This window comes from Xylocopa sonorina, chromosome 10, assembly GCF_050948175.1.
Source record: "Xylocopa sonorina isolate GNS202 chromosome 10, iyXylSono1_principal, whole genome shotgun sequence".
Classification (NCBI taxonomy): domain Eukaryota; kingdom Metazoa; phylum Arthropoda; class Insecta; order Hymenoptera; family Apidae; genus Xylocopa; species Xylocopa sonorina.
In genome coordinates this window covers 6,679,581-6,699,943 of record NC_135202.1, presented here as the reverse complement: position 1 = coordinate 6,699,943, position 20,363 = coordinate 6,679,581, and the positions used below count along the sequence as shown (strand labels likewise).

The 20,363-nt window shown below is 47.4% G+C and overlaps 1 protein-coding gene across 3 annotated transcripts in view; it reads left to right on the top strand.

The window, feature by feature from the left end:
- Positions 1-7,061: 7,061 nt before the first annotated feature.
- The window catches only part of LOC143428313 (fibroblast growth factor receptor homolog 1), a 63,980-nt gene continuing 50,678 nt past the window's right edge, over positions 7,062-20,363 (top strand). For all 3 annotated transcript variants that reach the window (XM_076903090.1, XM_076903088.1, XM_076903091.1), the window contains exon 1: positions 7,062-7,356. The gene's annotated coding sequence lies outside the window, so the exon portion shown is untranslated. The remainder of the gene's footprint in view (positions 7,357-20,363) is intronic.

Sequence of the window (20,363 nt, the reverse complement as noted above, 5' to 3'; positions counted from 1 at the left end):
TTTCATCGAATAAAAAGCTAAACAAATAGATTAACAATTTCTTCACGAAACAAAGTTTCAATTTCCCTATAGAATAGAATCTTAAATCTTCGAATTATCAAATACACCAGCTCAAAATTAACAAACTTACACACTTTCAACCACGCTGCTCCAAATCGATCCTAAACCAAAGAGAATCCACGAAATATCGGTTACAGAGAAAATAAACACCCAGATCCTCTATTTTCCTAGCAGACGACGAAAACGCTTAGGTTTTAACGCGAGTAGCCGCATCCATGGTGCTCTCGCGAGGGGTCTCGAAACGGGGACGATGATCGGTCCAGCGGGGATTTACACGGAACGATGCGTGGGTGGATGTAGAAATTCTTCAAAACGAGAGTCGTTTCTGGTTCCCTTGGAAAAATAAGAATCGTAGGAAGCGCGGGGGAAGACGGTGGCGACGTGTGTACCACGAGCGTGAGACAATTCATGGTCCTGGCTCGACGACAACCGAACAGCCATCAACTGTCCTACTGAAAGATTTTCCTGCCTGCCTCGCGCCCCTCCTAGCCGATGGATTCTTCGAACGATTTTTTCTGACGCCGCCAGAGACCACGCTCCCGTGAATTCGGGGTGAAAAAAAGGGAAATCTGCCAGCGAACTGTGGGTGCCAGGTCGAGTTTTAAAGATTGGCCAGAGGAGTAGTTGTACCATGGTGGCGCTAGTTGTACGGTTTTCAGAGGTTAACATATACGTTTTTGTAGTTGGAGATCGAGAGACGGTATTTTTTTGAGAGGAAAAACTAATCTGTACGTATTGTTGTTGCAAGGTTCTCGACCCTTTCACTTGTCATCGTAAATGAAAGACGCACTCGCGTTTGTCCATTGTCTAGCGTCGTGTGGGAAATGGAATGCTGGTATTTGCTAAAAATTTCGTTCAACTTTCTCCTCGCGCGCTGATACAAAAAATCGCCTATCGTGCGTTCGCGATAAAATCGATTTTTCATGTATCATAATATTAAAATTTAAATGCAAACTACAATGAACTACAGTTTTCTTGAAAACGAAGAACCATGGAATTCCGTGTTGTCTGATGATAATTTAGAAACTGAAATAATTGTTAAGAAAATATGAGAACAAAGATTGAACATAGAACGAGTTGTTTTTTTTTAAATGAAAAGAAGCTCGTCTATCGCACTGTTGCAAGGTCGTTGACCCGTCGACTTGTCATCGCAAATGAAAGACGTACTCGCGTTTGCTCGATGCAGTTGACTGTCACGCATTCCAAGCCATCGCCACGTTACTATTTATACTGGCGGCTAATTCGTTTCCACCAGCAGCCTGTATGGGAGGCCGTGGATTTAAGGTGTTCTCGATCAGTGACAACGACGAACCGTCAGACCCTCGACGTGTACTAATTGATAGCATCCAGTGAAACTGTTAATTATCCTTAAACCGATACGTGAAATCTCCAGTGACTCGTCTCTCTTCTCTTTCTCCCGTTCCAAACATGTTCTGCAGTCCATACAATTTTTATATCCTTACAGTATGTTTAAAACTGTAAAAATTTGTAATACTTTTACAATTTTTTAAATATTTTCACATCGTTCAGTGAAGCGGAAAGAAAAACGGAACAGGAAAGGAAATAGACATTTTCTGCGTCCCTTTTTTTTTTCGCACGACTTTTGGAAACAGCTGTTACTCATAAGGCCACAGGAAGACAATACTCACAGCTTTCAGACAAGTATCGAGTAACAGCTCGCTCTTTTGGCAATTTTTTTAGGTCAGCTTTCACCTAATTTATGTCCTCCGGTACTTCCGGTCAAACGCTGGTCCTAGGAAGCAAAACACTCGAGACGACCATTGATGGTCGCAGCAACCGATACGTGACTTCTCAGCTCATTTCCAATGCACGAAATGAAAGATAAACAAATTTAAGATAAAAGTTCGCGTATACGCGAAACAGGAAGATTTCGAGCAGCCCAGCGTGGATCGTTCGTTTCGAACGAGAACTGAGAGCAACAAGTCGAGCTGAGAAAGGCGTACGAAGGGAACGAGGTGGACCGCGCGACTGAACGGGAATTGTTTTCTTCCCGATTCGTCGTGAGCGTAATCGATTCGACGCGGCTGGTCGCCGATTTCACGGTAGATTACGGGACACAATCGATGGACGAGTAAACGATCGCTTCGAGGAGATCGCCGCGATCGAGCTCGAGGAGTAAGAAGAGGGATCGGTATGAGGAAGTGAGCCACGTTTCTTCTATTGATCGTAGATACGGGCCGAGTTTACGAGCGGATTTCATGAAAATCGCTTCCTCAAACCCGAAGAAATCGATCGCAACCAGGCGATCGCCTATAATTAATACGACTTTTATAGGCCGTTCAGCCGATATTCAGCGCCTCGTTCAAGCTGTTTTAGGATCTGCAAATAAACGTTCTAGAAATGCCTGTTAGTACCCGTATAAATCTATTGAGGAAATATATAACATTAGAAAAATCGTGTCGAGCGTTTCTTCCCCACACTTTCGAAATAGAGAATTTTATTTCTGATCCATACTACGAAGCTAGCGTGAGATTTCACGATTAAGTCTAGCCAAAAGGAAACTATAAAAATATAAAAAGCCACTGAAGCCGCACACTTCCTATAGTAGGGAAGCTTTCACAGATTTTTCCATTTTATTCGACCTTTAACCTCGATAGACTCTCCGTCTAAAGGAGAGGAAGGAAAGAGGAACGGTTTGGAAAAGCAATTTTGTAACGCAATCTTTATTGCGTGATCGTAAAGCGGTCGTTTCTGGTGGCACCCTCCCGCCTTGGATCGGTGACAAAGAAACCACTCTGTGTCAGCCGCGTGGAATTTACTTTACGATCGAGCGGGGCAAAAAGGATTTTCTAATGTCCGGCTGATAGAGGCATTAATTCCACGGTGAGCAGCGTTTTCAGTAACGCCGCCGTCTGTTTGCCTCGTATTTCATCGAAACCCTGGCATTACCGCGAGAAAACGGGGTGGCGCTTAGCGGAGCCGTTTTTCCCCTTTTCTCGTTCGCCCGCTGGCGAACCGCCTCGACTAAACGGCACCTTTATAAGCTCCCGTTCTTCGCCTGTGACTCGATGATTTGTGGCCAAACTGGTTGAATAGCGCTCGCTAGTTAAGCGGGATTATTAATTGGCGACATTTTTTCCTTTCACGTTTGCTCTGGTGCTTGCCAGGGATGGCAGCTGGTCGCGAAGGAATTTCGTGTGACGTTCGTACAGTCGTGCAAGGAACGAACCAAGTTTTTTAACATCATCGGAACACAATATTGAGATATCAAAATTTTCCTTGACCATCATCGTGATCGTTATCATAGATGATTGGGAAGCGCAACAACTCGACGAGCAAGAACAACGCGATCCCATGTACAATAACTCACGTACGCGAGGTAAAAGTGTGCGCGTACGAAAAAAGAAAAAAGAGAGAAAGAAAAGCTCGTTGCGTTGAATAAATCATGAGGCTACCGTCCACTGATAAATCTCCCGCAACCTCGATCTATATAAAATATAAGAACAAGAAGAACAAGAGGAGCCAGTTATTCAATACCGTCCTAGCATTGGATAGATAAATCTTTGCCCACCTACTCGACTGTATGGCCCCGGACTGGGACTGAATGGTAAAAATAAATCAATGAATCATCGCGGAGAATCACGAGTATCTCTTAACGGGATTAACCAGCGGACAGATGAATTGCGAGCAGCAATGCTCGTAGCCGGTGCCGTGCCACGAGTTAATTAACCATTTTTCTACATTGTTGCCGAAGAGAAACTGGTTCTCGACCGCTCTGAAGACCGCTAGAGAAAGCCTGCGATACGTACACACGTGCATGATGGAATTGCAGGGCGCTGGACGAGCCAGTTTACGATGCTACACTCTTGCCGCCGCTAAACGTTTCAGCTGTTCCTCCTTTTTCCCGGATTAAGCAGATTTCTTTGCGAAAACACACCGAACGAACGTCTATCGTGTATCCAGGTGTTGTATATCTCCGTCGGATATCACGGTTGCGTGTCGCGCGGCAATATAATACGATCCAATTTGATACGCAACGATGCAACGCGTGCGCTCTCCCCCTGATACAGAACCGTGACACGATACGAAGACACGCGGGGTCAAAAAAATGATAATTATACCGTTATTCGCACATTATTAGCGGTGGCCATAAATATACGCGAGCTGCTCGACGATTCCATGGTTAAGAATCGAAACCACCCCCCTGGACGTTCGCTGTTCCGATCGATGGGGCAATTTAAACGTGGGGTCTTCGAAGACTTCGTTTATTACACGTTCGTGAAGAAAAGACTATTTTTGAGATTAACACATTTTGAGTAATTTCGTAAACTTTTACGAACTTCTACACAATGGTCTTTAGAGTATTTAATTTCGACGTCCTCGATAGTCATCGCGTCTTGTAAACGAGGTATTTTTTAAGGGTTGGTTTATTCACATTGCCCACGAAATCCACTCACAAATCGAATTTCATCATAGAACAATTCGTTACTTAATTCCTTCTAAACGAACCTCTCGAGTCGATCAACGTCTATCATCGAAGGGTGTCGATAGAATAATAAAAATCTCGAATTCAGCGTAATGAAGCCATCAATAACACGAAGAGGCTGTTAACTGCAACTCCTCGTGTTACCCTCCGATCCGATACAAAGGCAACGTCACTCGTCTCGCGTGTAAACCACACAACACGTGTCCGAAAACGTGTAACGAGGAGGCTCTGCTAGGCAACGGGGCAGAAAAACAGGGGTTGCTGGTCGAACGGAACCGGAATTGCCCGGTGACTGGCCACTGGCTGCGCTGAAACGCCGTTCGATCGTTCCCGTTATTACACGCGGCGAACAACCGTGGTGGCGTGCGGATGGCAGCGGGACGGTGTTCCTCGAGTGATCGATCGGTAGCATCGTGGATCGAGTAACCACTGTGTTTCGCCCTCTGGGAAACCAGCAATCCGGATTCAACGGTAATTCATGTGAATATCGACAGCCACGACTACCGTTGGCTTCTTATTGGCGGATAGACAGGTTTGTTTTCAACGTTTTGATGCTCCAAGCGTGAAGGGGTGAGAGTACAGACGTGAGTGATTTTAGAAAAAATTGATTTATGGAATCGATGACTCGCAGAAGAATCGAGCAGAAGACAGGTGCATCGAATTAACGACACTTTTCACTGTGATTGTTAACGTTCGAATGCTCCAAGCGTGAAGGGGTGAGAGTACAGGGGTGAGTGATTTTAGAAAAAATTGATTTGTGGAATCGATGACTCGCAGAAGAATCGAGCAGAAGACAGGTGCATCGAATTAGCGACACTTTTCACTGTGATTGTTAACGTTCGAATGCTCCAAACATGAAGGGGTGAGAGTACGGGGGTGAGTGATTTTAGAAAAAATTGATTTATGGAATCGATGACTCGCAGAAGAATCGAGTAGAAGACAGGTGCATCGAATTAGCGACACTTTTCACTGCGATTGTTAAAAAGAACAACTCGATTCGCAAAGGAAATTCAATTTGCAAAAATCTAATAACAGAGAGGATAAATTACACTTGCACGATAATCGTAATAATTTGATAACGTATTCTGAAATGAACTATCCCGTAATATATATAATTATAGTACTTATAATTCAATAATAATCATAATGATATGTAATGCTCGCTGTAATTGCGCTATCGCTTCACCCCTTGACGTAATTAAATAATAAAGCACTCATTTCAAATCAGTTAATCACCCGGAGAAATGGCTCTGAAGCCCGCTAGACCTATCATCATCATCATCATCATCATCTTCATCGTCTCAAATTCCATTATTAAATCCCCACAGGCATTCCAGTAGCCATTCTCTATAGCAATAGTTTCATTTCCTGAACCACAATGAAGCCTCTAACAACTCGCGTGAAGAAGAACTTCCTTAAATCCTTCCAACCCTTTCAAGCACCCCCAAACTTCATCCCCTAAACCTACCCCAAAGAGAACTATACATACTCCCACGAAAAATGGTCCTTTATACTCGTCTATCCAGCTCTGCATCAACTTCCTCGACTCAATCCTCCATTACAACAACGCAGCAAAGCCTCGCAACAACCTCGTCGAGCTTCGACTGACTCTAGTGGCGCGAAAACTCCGCGACGCACGTGCGCGCGCAAGCACGTACCATCATCATCGTTCGTGTCTAAGAAGAAGAAGAGGACGAAGACGAAGTAGAAGAAGAAGAACACGAAGAAGAAGAAGAAGAAGAAGAAGAAGAAGAAGAGGAGGAAGCCAAGGCAGAGGCAGCTAGAGGATCGACACAGCGTCGTGGCGCACGTAAAAGCGGACGGAGAGAGAGCCCACTATAGTGGGGCTGACGAGAGTTTAGCTCCGCGCGCTGCCTAGCCGGAGAGCCAGCTGGCTAGAGTGGGGGTAGGTGGAACTACGAGCAAAGGGGGTTGGCGGAGGGAGCCCGTGGACGAGCGGTTATTTCAAGCGACGACTCTTCTGGCACTTCGCCCCGAGCTTTCCTCGAGCGCATCCTCTCTCGCCTCGGAACCGTGTACTCGTGTCAGTGTCGCCGCGACGCCAGCCACAGCCAGTAGTCAGTCGTTGCTCGGTGGCCTGCCAATCGAGCGTACCATTGTCGCACGGCGGACAACAAAACTTCCAAAGAACTTCTCTCGTCGACTCTCTCGAACACTCTCTTCTCCCTTCGAGCGAGAAAACAAACGAACACTTCCTAAAGGGGTTGCGTGTACGTGTTTCGTGTCGCACCCCTTGCTCGTCGATCGAGATAAAAAAAAAAAAAATCTCGATCCATCCAGTCAGTGCGCGAACCCATCGAGGGGACCGTCGACGGGTGGTGACTTCGCGCGAAGTGTGACTCTACGTTGATGCATGATCAGTGACCAAGTGGTACCAGGGGTGGAACAGGTGTGTTCATCGGACAGGCAACAGTGGTGGTTATCGTGGAGCGGATAATTGGATTATTGCGAGGGTCGTTCGTATCGAGTTGACGGGGTGGAGGGACAAGAGTGTCGGGTGGGGGGGGGAGGTGCGTCGAGTAAAGATACGTCGAGGATGGAAGCAACGTGGTCCGAGGAAGAGGCGGATTTCTAACGGCGGCTCGCCTGAAATAACAGGAGGAATGCGCGGCCGGTGAATCAGCTTCCTCCGCGAGAGTGCGAATTTCCTGACAGCGCGCCACGCGATCCTGGATCGTGCCCTGGCCAGGATCTACGGCTGGTCTGCGAGCCACGCCACCCGCGTCTGATAGAAGCCAGAAACGCCAGAAGCTCGCGCGTGCTGTTGGCTGAAGAGGGGCCCTCGTCGGCTTCTGCAACGACTTTTCTCGGAAAGGAGCCAGCGACTGGTGAGTACCGCCAGCAGAGTCTTAGCGTGTGCGAGAGTACACACGGGTTTCGCGGGAAACACCCGGTTTCAGCGGAAAATTCGCGAGCTACCGCGAGGGTGTGCGTTTTCGCGTCGAGTTAGCACATGAAGGCGAGATGTGACGAGAGTTGGAAGACGCCTGGCGTTTTATGTCGTCTCCACGTTTCTCGTCTATCCAGAGACATTATTCTAACACTGGTAACGACATTTATCGGTATAATGCTTTCGATCGAGATCGACGACACGCAGAATCTGGCTATTACGAGCCATCTCCTCGTCCCGTGGACGACAAAATTTATAGCTCGTCCTCCGAGTTAGGGGAATATCTGAACCCGCGAAGGAATTGCATAACATCGGCGAGAAGGTTAAAAATAATTTCTATATCCGCGTAGAGGCACCAGCTTACTTTGTAGCATTTGTTTAATACGCCGTGGCGTTGGAAAAATGTATGGCGCGATAGGGACGTCAATCGGGGTCAAGAGGTTAAATTCGATGAAACGAGAAAAATCGTGGGAATTTTTCTCAAGATGGAGCGTCGAACGGATAATTTCAATTCCATAAAGCCATAAATAAACATTATTTTCATACTTTTTTTTTTAACCCTTTTCGAATATCGCAGAAGCGAACGAACGTTGGACGCGCGCGTGTCGTTGCTCGCGCGAGGTTTGGACCGGCTGTTGGGCGAGAGGGGAGCGGCGGACGGTGGAGATTGAAGCGCGAAAAGTGCGTTTCCGGGCGGCGAGTGCGCATTTCCGGTCAGCGGCCGCGCGGATTCTCTCTCGATCGAAATGCACGCGTACGGGACGAAAATTCGTGCGTCACTCGGGGCAGCGATTTATAGATTGGCCGGAATGATCCTTGACAATGTTGATTGATCGGTCGGGACGCGTGTTCGTCTCTATCGAGTGCGGGGAATCACGTAGCATTTCGAACGCGAGAGGAGAAGCGTAATACGCTACAGCAGCGTGAAATTCGACTATTAATAGCGGCGCTGCTAAAACGCAAACTACACGCCGCTGTAAACGAGAATCCGTGACTTTCGTAAATTTCAAGATTTACATTATTTTACGAGCTGCCGCGCATATATTCCTCCTGTCGAACGCACTTTTTATTACGCAATCTTCTGTAATTTATGCATTCGCACGCTCCTCTGTTTGTTATCGCGCGTATCTATTATTATCTACGAAATTGTTATTATTTACCGTTAAAACCTTTTCGTCTACTTAGCGATCGACACGAGATCGAGCTTGAACCGAAGGTCGAGCTTCCTCGCTTTTAATTCGAATCCGTTCGCGCGTCTCTCGATCGTACGAAAAATCGCGAACAAACGTTCGAATGGAAGAACCGCGGGCACCGAGCAACGTCCGATCGCGGTTCGAACGCCCATCGCGCGCTTTCGTATGCAAAGAAAGGCACGAACAACGCGATGGAGGCGAGCGTTCGAATGAAATGACAAGAAAAAGCAAAAAGAAGCGGAAGAGGCGAGTACACGCGGCTTATAAACCGTCCACAATGGCCCCTCATGAATACAGCGCGTTTGTCATTTCCAGACGTTACGCTCTATCTCCGCTCGCCGGATTCTGGACGTCATCTATCGCGTTCCTGGATCTACGATCGATGATCCGCTCAAATGGCGACTCGCGTCTACCAGAGAGATCGCACCGTCATCGATTTCGCGGCTCGCGATGCAGGCTTAATAGTTCCCTTTCGCGGACCGTTCGATAAACTATTGGCCGATGATAAAGCGCGGCACCCCGATCTTTGAGTAACGATTCCTTTCTGCGATCGTCGGATGACTTGGTGAAGTGAAAGCTGACCAAGTCGCTTGGTATCCGCCTCGTAAGCTCGCCATCCGATTCGTATTGATTTAGTCGAATCTCGACGCTTGACTAGGAAGTGGATGAGAACTGGTTGGTCTATCGCCAAAGACACGCCAACTTAAGATACGAGATGGTTAAAATTTAAAGGGTTAAATTATTGTTAACCCTGAACCGGTGCGGTAGAGTCTTTTAAGTACGCCAGACGGTGTAAATATATGCATAATTATAATTCAGCTCCGAAATGAGGGATGTTAAGTGGCTGAATAATTTTTAATTAAACAGACCTTTATAATTTGATAATTATATACGTCGATGGGAGTTGCTAATATAACTATACGATATTATGTACTGGATTTGTGAAGAGATCGTTCGTTCCATTAAAGTATTGCAATAAATATCCCGGTTAAAAGAACGAGCTACCCACCTACCTCTAATTAATCTCTCGCAATTAAATCAATTGCAGTTTCCATGCAATTTGTAGCGGTGATTTAAATGGGGTTATATAAAGTTGCGATAAATGTACCGCGTTCCGTGGTCCAAAGGAAAACGAAGACAAAGAGCCTCCCCTTAATTAACCCGTTCCAATTAATTAAAATCCACGCGTCCGCGATTTAATTGCATTGATTCGAAAAAGGATCATCTGAAATTCCTCCGTGAATGAACATCGCGAGTACACCGTCTCGGATCGATGGAACGAAACGTCTGCCCTCAATTAATCTTCATAAATTAATTAAAATCTCTCCGCAGCTTAAAACAAAAAAATCCCCCAAATACGTGGCAATTATTACAATAACTACACGACTTCTAAAATTGCACGCGAGACGTATCGATTGTCGCAATAAAGTGCGTCATCCTCGATCGAAAATGCAAAAAGATCTCGAGTGCGATCGAGAAGAAAAACGACTGGCGAAGCATCGCGGGACGCGTATTAATTATCGCGACGAGGTAGGCGATCCACGAAAATCGAGGGGGACGAAGAAACTACCCCCAATTAATCTCCAGCGATTAATTAAAATCCCAGTGCGATTTAATCGCACGAAATCGCGGACGCCCGTGAAGATTCGGTCGGCATGGCCCGTCGTTTTGCATGGAAACCGCTTCAGCCGAAATTACCCCAATTCTCGTCGTTTAACCGGTGCCCCGCCGCCTCCTGAACGTTTTAACCAGAGGGACGAAGTGGCTGGCGAACGGCGCGGGGAACGAGAGGTGGACACGGGGGAAGGATAATTTATTCCGGCTTTATTTAATCTCTTCCCTCGCGTCTCGACGACGCGACTTGCTAAGCCTCTTTAATCCAGATTCCAGATCGACGTTGCTAGTTTAAACGAGAGAGAGAGAGAGAGAGAGAGAGAGAGAGAGAGAGATCGCGCGTACGCGCGTGAAAGACAAAAATCTGTTTGTTTTTATCCCATCGCGGCATTCGATTATTTGTCACGATGATCGTCGTAATTTGGGATTAAAAGCGCTGGTTGACGCTGGTTGCGGTAAATTATTGGAGAGCAGCACGTAATAATTAGTGGCATTAGCGGAACAGATACGCGGACTGGTTCCGAGTGCGGTAGTTCAGGTATTCAGGGAAACCAAGCATATTTTACAGATCGTACATGTAATAAAAGATGTGCTAATAAAATATTAGATTGTCTAGTGAAGTGAAGTATTTATTACATTGTTTCATCTTTTTTTTTTTTTTTTAAGAATCGATCAAGTTAGTCACGCGTACGTACAACGACGGATTACGTTCGTGTGACATCGAAAAATAGTCGGAACAGTGGTGCGAACATCGCGGTGCAACGTCCCAAAGGCGTAATCGCGGGCTCTCTCGATGGAATCGACGGCGACGCGCCACTTCCGGTGTTTACGCGCGCGCGAACGGCCCGTGCGAATGATAATATACACGCCAGATGAGTTAGGTCGGTCGCGCGACTGATCGTGCGTATCGTTGCTTTCGCAGCTTCCGGTAATACTGACGACTCGTGTCGTACTAAAAAAACTGTACGAGAAAGGTACAAAAAAAGAAAGAAAAATGAATTTTGCGCTCAATCGTTCGAATTCAAAAATAATTTCCATTTGACTCGATTCTGATCTCACATCGAAACGAGTGAAACGTTAGCCAAGAAAAATGATAGAAATATTATATACACGCAATGTATAATCACCTCGAGACACTGATTGATTGTTCTTACCACGGTTTCTCGTTGCAAAATGCAGAGTTCTTCTAATGAAATTATTTTTGCACCTTCCCTAACCCGCCACTTCCCTCGAAAATTTTCCCATAAATCACCGCGGACGAAGATCTCGTTCGCACATCTGGCGATACCACTGGTGGCACACGCGAGGGCATAAATCACCAGGGCATAATGAAGAAAGCTCCTTTTGCTCGGTTCTATTTGCTAGTTCGAGATTACCTGGACCCAGCCATAGAGGCGATCTTCCTCGAAAGTAGTCTAGCGCAGCCAGCGAGGAGGAGAGAAAAACCAGCGAGAGCAGCGCGCACGTTGATTAACGACGGTGTACATTTATCTAGCGGCTGGGATTAGTTTTGTTTGTAATGGAAATAAGGCTGCTCGAGTTGGACATGATTATTGTTAATTATCGAACATTAGTTAATGGGCTACCCGCTTGCTGCTTTAATACAATTTTAATTTCATACCACCGAGCCAATTACTAGTGTAAATCACGTTTAACGGATGATGAAACGCGTGTAAATTGAAACGGAACAAGTGTAAAGGGGGGATCATTGAATGTTAGCGAACGTCCGCGGAAAGGTTATTATTTATCGCTACGCTGCTACGATTTAAACTAGAGATCACTGACGAGATTTCTTAATCGATTAATGCCTAGTCGTACGCGACGTCTAGCCGCTGATTAAATAAGCGGCAACGGCGAGTATCAAAATAAATTATTGGATGCTGGCGAAACGTGTACCGCAATTTAAACCGATAGATTCCACTCATAGTTCCCGATCAGATGGAACGAACAGTACTAAACGAGCCGGAGAGTTGATATCCGCGAAAGCAAATATGCAATCACGATCGAACGAGACCGGAGGCCTGACAATTTTTCCGTCCCGGTTCTAAACCGAGAGAACAGGCTCCGCGAGTGGAAAGAAAAGAAAGAAAGAAGAAAAAAAAAACCACGCGAAACGGCTGATTACACGAATCACGGTAATCGCCAGATGTATCACTCACGTTTCTTACAGGTGGCGGCCCGTAGACTCGCCCATAGACGACCACCAAAGCATTGATAACCAGAGAGAAAGAACCGTGGCTGATTCGACTTCTTATCGGCGGAAAAAATGACCGCCATCGCTAATGCGCCCCTCGTTACCAGCGCGTCTCCGCGGCTGGCCACTTCCGCCGCCGGTTCACAACCACGGCTATTTGCAATTTGCGCCGAGCACTCTCGATAAAGATTACCAGCGCGCAGACCTGGAAATTTAACGTCGACGAGCTGGTGCCTCTCGCGGAGGGGTGCGAGAGCGCGTGTGCGCGTTGCCGAGGATAATTATTGTTCCTTCGAAAGAACAAGAAGAAGAAGAAGAGAGAAAAAAAGAAGGCAAACAATAAATTATAACCGAGAGAACGCGCGGAATAACTTACGCCTAACTGGAATTAATTAGGGGAGGAGTGTAGCGAGGAAATTGCTTTGTTGGCCCCGTCGTTGGCTCTAGCGTAATAGAAAAAAAATTACCTGCCCAGAGGAACAGGAAGAGCGGGATAGAAATGGAAATTGTATTAACCAACTGCTCCTACGAGATAATAGAAAGGGGAGTTCAAACGTAATTCCTGCTAAACGACTTAACCCATTTGCATCGATAACCAAAGTGTCGAAAAGAAAGATAATTTTCTAAAAAGATTATAAAAAATAGGAACGAAAAACCTGGAAGAAAGACCACGCTTAATTGCATAGAAACCATAGATATCTACAAACATCTACGTATACCAAGTGTAAAGGAAGCGTCGTCGGTCCTCCACTTCGAGTCCCCTCGAAAAACCATCCCCCCGATCGAAAACAAGAAAGAACCGAAAAAAAGCGCCGTGTAACATCAGAGAAATCGCGTAGCTCGTCTTCCAGCAGGAAAAATGATCGATGGCGAGGCACAGTGGAACGCATTGTGCTCTCCTCCGTGTCTCCTTTAATCCCCCGCCAGCACTTCACCGCCTAGCAGAGGAGCGCCAAGAGGAAATATATCCCCCCTGTGTCCTCTTCGATCGCGCGTAGCACCATGTTTCGTATCACGAACTCGGGCTAGACCCGTGGAAAGGGACGAAATCGTGGCCTGGTGGACGCGCGACGGTGGTCAGGGTTCGACGAAGGGCGTGGAGGAGGGGCTCGGGTAAAGTAAGCTGGTAAGAAACGAGCCACGATTTATTTGACAGATCGCACCGACCGCGACCGCTGGAGTGGTTTATTTTATAAGGCCAGATTGCCGGCCTCACTTCGTCGGAATAGAATAATGGACGTTTCTATCCCTCGAGGCGGCCACCACCCCGCGGCGCACCCCACCCGTAGGACCCAATCCTCTCCTCTCGCCCTCCCGTCTCTCCCTTCTTTCGTTCGTTCTGGCCTTCGTCTCGAAAGTCAAGTGCAGTTTAAGGACCACTTTTCGTCCGACACGCTCTCTGAGGAGACGGGGACGCTGCTCGCGCGGGTCTCTCCACGAGACTCTTCTCGGTGGGCAAGGTGCCTTCTGCCCGTGGGAATAGTTCCGCGCTTTGGACGACACGTGAGACATTTTTCCCAACGGGTACGAAGCTTTCGATGGAAGACGGCGTGGGATTCGAAGTTGGTTCGAGACACTTTTTGCTTCTACTTTGGAAGATGTTGCTTGGACCGGGGATACTTTTATTGCGAGCATCTTCTCTGGCCTCTTGTTAAGGAACAGTTATGGATACGCGCGACATGTGGAGGGTTTTTTTTTTTTATTGCGATCGGTAACGTATCTCTCGGGAAGTTGTGTACGTACTGGCGTGTATCGAAAGTCGGATCGGCGTATTTTTGCCCTCTACTTTGTAAGATAAGGTTGTACCGTTCCACGTGGGAGTAACTCTAGTATTCCTTCGACGACGCATTGCTCGCGGAGGATAATGGTTGTTTATGCGCCGTGTAAAGCAGTTTTTCCAAGGGATGTGAACCTTTCGAAAGGTAGATGGTACGATTTCATCTTAGATTAAGATGTTGCTGCTTCGACGAGGGACGATTTTATTGGGAACATCTGCATATTCCATTCAGATACCAGTTGCAGTATACACAGAGGAATACGAATGTTTTAACGGTAGCTAATATATATGTATCGAATTTACTTGAAACCATTTGGACGACGTTTCGCACGCTGCGACAGCGATACCAAGAGCAGGAACGTCGTGCAATCTCGAAATCGTGCATCGAAAGGGGATTCGTTCCGCGAGGGATCTTAAATTACAGAAACGAAGAGGGGGCACGAGATTAGAGGGGTGGGGGAGATTCCTCGAGAGGTCACAGACACCGTGGATTAAATTGGAATAAAATTAATTACCAACCACGTGGCGCGTATGTAAATCACGCGGTTCGAGGTGGATCGGCCTAGTTCTTGCCAGCGAGTCGCGGTGAAAAAGCCAGCGTCGCGAATGCAAATCGCCGCGGCGCTAATGCTGCTTAAACCGCGGTGTAATTGTCAGCTGGAAGAGAGGAGCAGAAAGAAAGATGGAGGCGACGGTGTAATTTATCGCCGCGGCGGCGTGGGCCAGAAAAAGAATCGGGCAGAACAGAGGAAGCGACTCGAGGTGGACGCGAGCGTGATCAATTAACGAGCCACGTTCTCTCGCGGCGTTATGGCACCGCGAATAATTTTCAGAATAATCCTGCCGTTTGATACGCATTTTTAAAACGTTCCTCGCCGCGCCTGTTGCCTGTCGTCCCCTAACAAGGACGAGGAACACTCTTTAACGACGCCGTCCCTCGTCCTGCGGCAACGTTTAAGTCCTCGAACGCTTCACCGTTCATTGTGAATGTCCTTGGCACGTCGCATTGCTCGACGAACGGTAAGATTAATACTCGACCGGAGCGCAAAAGTACGCGCGAACGATAATCTCGCGAGTGCACAGAGTAGGCAATTTGTTGGTCGCAACGCTCTTTCAGATAGTCCGCTCCTCTTCCTTTTGCCGAGCGAAATTAAAGGGTAAAAATGAGAGTTCTCGAGGAGAAACGGTATTAAGAGTCCGTGCTCTTAAGCAGGTGCACGAAATGAGCCGGTCGAGCAAAACAGAAACCATGACCTACTCCAGCGGTCCCCACAGTGCCGGTCAATTAACTCATCCACCGCGCGAGCAGCTCTTCATTTCCTATTACCAACCTGTCTCGTGCCCGTCTCACCGGACCATCGACTCGTTCTCCTCCCCTTAACCCGATCTTCAGCGATTTTCCGGTATTAAACGACAGAAGCGAAGCGAAACGAACCATACGAGTCATACCTTACCCTCGTATCGAATAAATAGAGTACACCAAGCGTCGAAATCTGTCGGGAGATTTTAATTCGACGATAATAGTAATTAAGTTCAGACGAATCTTTTTCGTGTCGATACGAAATTGTATCGAGGGTTGATGCGAACGGGGAAAAAAGGCTACAAGATCGTGAGAACGATCGGCAATCTTGACGAGGATCACCGTCGATTAATTCAACCTGTCGGTCAGAAGGGTGCCTATCATTTTGTAGCAATCGTCGCTGAAAATCGCGTCGCTCGGTCGATTTATGGACTGGCCAAGGTGAAAAAGGAAACGCTGCGCGCGATAATTGGACGCTGATAATTATTTCTCGATGAAAACCTGCTTGGGTACGTATCGGAGGTACTGCACACCGAGTCGTGGCATCGTTGTACGTATTCCAACGAGCGTGTCGTAGCAAGATAAAAAGAGTTCCTCCGTATTTATACTAAAGTTCAGAGCAGAAGCTAACTTCTGAATTCTTTTTGTTCTTTTCTTAAATTCGAATACCAAAGCGTTCGATCGGTATTTTAATTTGCTCTGCCCTTTCCACGGCGCGCGATTAATCACCTGAACGGACGAGAACGGCTCCTAACATCTTTTATAGGCAAAATAAGAGGAAACGTGAGGAAGAATAATTGGAAATGCAACAAACTTTCCGGCAAATACCCCGTTTCACGTTTCTCCCGCTTGCAACGCGTAAATCTCTCGCCTGGCCACCATGTTTCAACACATTTCTCGGAGACGAGGGCCTTTTTTCACGAACGGATCCGTGTTTGAGGCCTCGAGGCGAGGTATATACGGATGCGTTTGTACGGATGCTATATCTTTTCACGCTGTCTACTCGTTCATGTTTCACGTTTCTCGAGGTTAGGATGGGTTCGAGGAAGCTGATTTACGGGCTGAATCTTACCAGGTGTTCTTGCCTTTCGGTATGCGATATAGAGGTATTTTAGACGCGCGCGCAAGCCTCTTTCAAGCGCAACCCTTAAATACTCTCAGCGAAACCGTGCTCTATTCCACAAACATTAATATCCTGCATCGAGACAAAAATATATCACCTCTTAAATCATGTCGATCTACTTTTTAATAATCTCAACTCGATCGTTTCTCTAATCAAGTCACGTCAAATCTGATCTATCCAATCTTTTCCAGTAATCAACTGGCTGTTCTCAGTATATTCTCGAAAATCCATCGCATCAGATTCAAAGAAGAAATTCTCGAGAAAAATGAGGAAACTCGATTCACCAAAACCATTTGTTTCCATAACCACCAAGCCTCGCGAGAACGAGTCGTTCCGCGAAGGGACGCCGCAGGGTCGATCGGTTCGCGGGGCTTTAATGAAAACGCGCGACGACCAGCTGAAAAGGGTTGCCAACGCCGCGGTTTTCCTTCTGGGAACCCATCGGGTCCGCACGGTGGCTGTTCAACCTCCCATCGCGGTTATTAATAAATATCAGGACGACGGGCGGTTCGCTGCCGACGCCACAAATCTCGCGACCCGACGCGGCCAATTAAAAAGGGGCCGACGCGTTAAAAACCGGGCCTAATTGATACCCAACGAGGTGCTAGCAAGACGAATGGCCAGCCGTCCCCAGTCAACAACGATCGCGATCGATTTCGGCGCAAGGTGTATGCTTTATGACCCCTCTCGCGGATAATGGCGTAATTTCACCACGGATGACTGATGATGGCTCGAGGTTTAAAAACTCCCGTCGACCGGGACCCTTTCGACGCGATCGATCGAAATTGCAGCCTCGACGATGGCTCGAGCGAATAAGAACGCGCGAACTCGTACAATTATTCCGCTGAATAATTCAATGGCCCTCTCCCGTTTCAAGCGAGACGCGAGCGCGTAAACTCTCGTCGACGATCATCCGTTCGCGGCAGCCATTGGGTTGTTAGTCTCGAACAAGCATCGCATAGTTTCGCTCTAACATCACCAGGCTATCCCATTCGCGGGTATGATTTTTCTCGATCGCTCGCTCGACGCGGCCGCTTATCGAGCGGCTAATGTCGCGCGCGGCGATGCACGCACGGCTGAATGACGCGGCGAGAAACGGTCAGGTGAGTTTAAAGGAGCGATTGTCAGCGTCGATCGGGACCATTAATCACGGGACCAAGGGAAGGGGAGGCTCGGTGGCGGCCGGACGTTTTCACGCGGACGGCTCTATTAATCGGCCAACTGAAAAGACGGACAGCCGTTTGTCGGTGAATTAAAACGTTTCGCGGACGGGAACGGTTAAATCAGAAGTCATCTGTCTTCGCGCATGTCCGAGGGTTTTATTGGCGGTTTATGCTTGCGCGCGGGGCTGCAGCGACGCTGTCTTCCTGTCTGGTTGCTACGAGGACTCTCTCGTCGACTTTCAGCTGCTTTCTAACTTTTAACAATGATATTTTAAGGGAAAATAGTATCGAATGGTACAAATATAATTTCGTAAAGGATGAACGCACTTTGTGAACCCAAAATGAAGCCTAAGGTACCTTGGAAATCATACTTTTTTAATACGCGATGATTTTGGATGATAAATCTTAACTGTTCTTTGGTGAACATTTTTTTGGATTCCTCGATCGATTCTTGCGCGGCGCGTTTTTACAGCCACGTAAAAGTGCCATTAGAAAGTGAGAAAATTAATGGTCCTATTAATCCTCGTCTGGTACGAGGAGATTCGAAACTCGTATCATTACATCACTGATGACTAGACTGCGGATGTCTGTGCGTCTGTGGTGGATTGAAAACGCGCAGAATGCATGTAACGAGCAGCGGTGTACGAAATATCGAAAGCGAGGTGCGCGTTGTAACCTTCTGAGGACGAAACGATCGGCTGTCCGGTAAAACCAGCGACGCGAATATTTAATTAATTTGCGAGAGCCACGGAGGACATTAATAACGATGGAAACGCGCGCGTATCGCGCAAAGTTGCGCGATATTTAACTTGTGCGCTGTGATCGTTGGATTTGGTTAAAAACGCTGCTTTTGTCCGCGATTCGGACAGCGCGGATGTTTATTACCGTAAATTACACGGGGGAACTTGGCAATGGTACCAAGCCAGACAGAATCAAGCCTTCAGTCGACGCACCAGACTGAAATCAGCGCAGATTCTCCCCGCGCGAAGCCTTGGCGCGAGCCGTTTGCGTCATCGACGAGCTTATGGTCGCGAGTAGAGGCGGGCCAGCAGATTTTAATAACGGATAGGCAATCTTCCCGCGGGATCGACCGCGAATTCGCCCGGCTATCGCGATCCAGAGGAGTCGACCGAGCAGAGAATAAAAAAAATCCACCAACTGGCTCGAGACGCGATCGATATACCCTCTTTCGTAATTCCATCGGCGAATTGACGTCATTGTGATCCGCACGCTGCCAAAAACAAGAGACGAACACCGTACAGACGCAACGGAGTTATTTCGTTTCGACTTTCTCGCTGGTCCTCCTAATGCTCTACGAATATATTCGATGAACCTCAAGATTGAGTAAAATAATGCTTCAGCTTAACAATTTCACAGCATACGTTTGTTATTTATTTGAGACTCGAGTCAAGTTCGCACGTGGACCTAAAAATATTGCACGATTTTGCACCAGTCTTAAATTTGACTAAAAAAAGGGATGAAAGCTGCTATCTTTGGTCACTGTGACGTGGTAAGAAAAGTTTCGACGACGAAAGAGATACAGTCTTAAGGAAGCAAGTTAAATAAGGACAACGGTAGAGGAATTCATTGTTAACAAAGGGAGCGTTGCATCGTTGCGCGATTATTATTACGCATGATAGAGCGTCATCGCGAGCGCGCAGGTATCCGGGCGTATAGTTGCACGTGTACACGCGCGAGCGTTCACGCGAGCGTGGACGCGCTGGCACGAAAGCTCGCGGTTTAATTTATCGGTTCAAATCTGAATCCGCTAATTGCCGCGCTCGCTGCGCACGGCAGCCGTGCGTGCGAGACAAAGCGGATCGTGTCGAGCCGTAGATGCTGAACGCGAAAGAACTCACGGGAAGGGGTTGGATTTAACCGTGAAACATCTTACATACGCCCAAGAAATAGCTTCGTAACAAGCATTATACGATTCTCTAAACGTATCTATGGAACTGCCTCGTTAATACGTCCAGAGAGAGAGTTTCCTGCAAACTTCAGATCGCTCGCGAACCTCCGTTACCGCGAAAGTGGATGTTTTATCATTGTTATCGTTGCGAGACGGTCGTCAAAATAATCTCTCGTTACACGCTGAACGTTAACTCGCGCGAACTACGAAACGTCCACGCGAACGATCGAACGTAAACGAAGAACCACTCAAACGCGTCTAACATCCCTGAATCAATACACAACGGCTCGCAGAGAGACCCCGTCCGAACGCGAGAATCTCGCTACATTTCGTCGCCAGGTGGGCCTCTTCACGCGCCGCTTTCAACGCCAGCAGAGAAGAGAAAAAAAGTGAAGGGAAGAAAAGAGAAGAAGAGAGAAAGAAGAACAGGAACGAGCGTCGCGTGCCGCAGCCGTGAACGATCCCTCCTTCCGTTCAACCCTTTCGTGCTCGTTCGTCGTCGAGGGACGTTTTACGGGGCCTCGAGGCGAGACGAGTATACACGCGCGCCGCGTGTATATGAAAACGCTAAGTTCGCGCGGTCCTTTAGGAGGATCGACGGATTTGTTTGGACAAGAATTATCGTTCTCGTCGAAGTACATCGAGAGAGCAGAGCGTATTTTCGGGTGCTAT